The 1,798-nt window shown below is 49.6% G+C and overlaps 1 pseudogene; it reads left to right on the top strand.

Annotated features, from left to right (window-relative positions):
• The first annotated feature begins 627 nt into the window (after positions 1-627).
• LOC100614944 (ferritin light chain-like) lies at positions 628-1,361 on the top strand (annotated as a pseudogene).
• Positions 1,362-1,798: the final 437 nt, after the last annotated feature.

Here is a 1,798-nt window from a genome sequence, read left to right as displayed (position 1 = left end):
TAGATGGGGTTAGTTTTTAAATCCACCAATGCATTAAAACTCATTCCATTTGCTGGCTGGAAAACAAGGAATCCAAGGCCATGCAGGAAGTTCATGTCAAAGACAGGACCAGAAAGGACCAGTGGAGTCTGGCAGCAGGCAAGGGGCCAAGGAGAAGGCAGGCAGAAGAACTTGGCAGCAACTGCTGGGGACTCACCTACAGGGACAGAGGTTTGGCTCTACTCCTAGGGAGGCCTTGTGAGGTAAGACAGGGCCCCAATCCAAGGTAATGGATCCCAGGCAGGGAGACAAAACAGAAATCTGGGAATTAGAGAATAAATATGGTCACAGGGGCTAGACTACATGACTTAGTCCTCGTGACCAGATATGGCCTAGTGATGGGGTTGGGAGTATTGGCCAGTGGTGCCTGCAATTCAGGGCTCTCAATGTTCCTTCCCATGGTCACAGAGCCTGTGCAGAGCTGAGCCAGCAGGACAGGGCTCCACAGCGTGGTAGGAAACATGGGCAGTTCTCCATCTTGGGGAGACTCGATGGCCATCTTCCAACATTCAAATGGAAATCATATAGAAAAGGAATCAGATTTAATTGAAAGGGTTTCAAAAAACAGAACTCACACCAATAAGAGAAATGGCAGGCAGAGTGTTCAGCAGTCCCATGAATATGTTTCTTCTTCAACAGTGTTTGGATGGAACAGACCCGGGGACTCCCTCTCTTCCAGCCTCTGAGCATCCTCCAGTCTCCTCTTCACTTGCAAACTCTGGGATCATCTTCTTGGCCATCTCCTGCTTCTGGGATCAGCCCACACAGTTGTTGTGGTTAGCTCCTTCTTGCCAACCAATTAGAAGCTCCCGGATTCATCAGAATTATTCCACCGACGTGGAGGCAGCCACTAACCTCCTGGTCAATTTGCATCAGTGAGCCTCCTCCACCCACTCTCGCTGGGCTTCTGTCTCCATCATGATGATGTGGCTCTGGAAGCTGTGGGCCACTTCTATGAATTGGACAAGGAGAAGCACGGAGCTCCAAGCATCTCTTGAAGATACAAAACCAGTGTGGCAGCAGTGCTGTATTCCAGAACATCCATAAGTCACCTCAAGATGAGTGGGGTAAAACCCTGGATGCCATGGGAGCCGCCACGGCCTTGGAGAAAAGCTGAACCAGGCTCTTTTAGATCTTCGTGCCCTGGGTTCTGCCCACACAGACCTCCATATCTTGACTTCCTGGAGAGCCACTTCCTCAATGAGGAAGTGAAACTCATCAAGAAGGTAGACAACCACCTGACCAACCTTGATAGGCTGACTGGCCCCCAGGCCAGGCTGGGCAAATTCCTCTTCCAAAGGCTCACCCTCAAGCATGACTAGGAGCCTACTGGGCCCAAAAACTTCTGAAGGATCCCCTTCAAGATGTCAGGGCTTCTGCCTGAGCCTCTCCCTCCAGCCACTAGGCAGCTTTTTAACCACCTTGGAGCTTTTTCTCAAGCCTTGGACCAAATGGAAATAAAACTTTTTGCAGTAAAAAGAGGAAGAAAGAGAGGACAACTCTGCCCCAACATTAGGCATTTCTACTAGCTGGCAATTTCCAAAAATGGAATAAGGCAATGCTTGTAACCTGTCAGATGTGTAAGGAGGTTTGAAGACAGCTGTCTCCACTGGAGAAGCGACTACTTTGTATTATATAAATTTTTTTGTGACCAGGTTTCACACTGTTGCCCAAGTTGGCTCACTGCAGCCTCAACCTCCCAAGCTCAAGTGATCCTCCTGCCTCAGCCTTCCAAGTAGCTGGGACCATAGGTGAGTGC

The sequence above is a fragment of the Pan troglodytes genome, chromosome 9, assembly GCF_028858775.2.
Source record: "Pan troglodytes isolate AG18354 chromosome 9, NHGRI_mPanTro3-v2.0_pri, whole genome shotgun sequence".
Classification (NCBI taxonomy): Eukaryota; Metazoa; Chordata; class Mammalia; order Primates; family Hominidae; genus Pan; species Pan troglodytes.
Note: the sequence above shows the minus strand (reverse complement) of the source record. Positions and strands in the feature narration are given on the sequence as shown.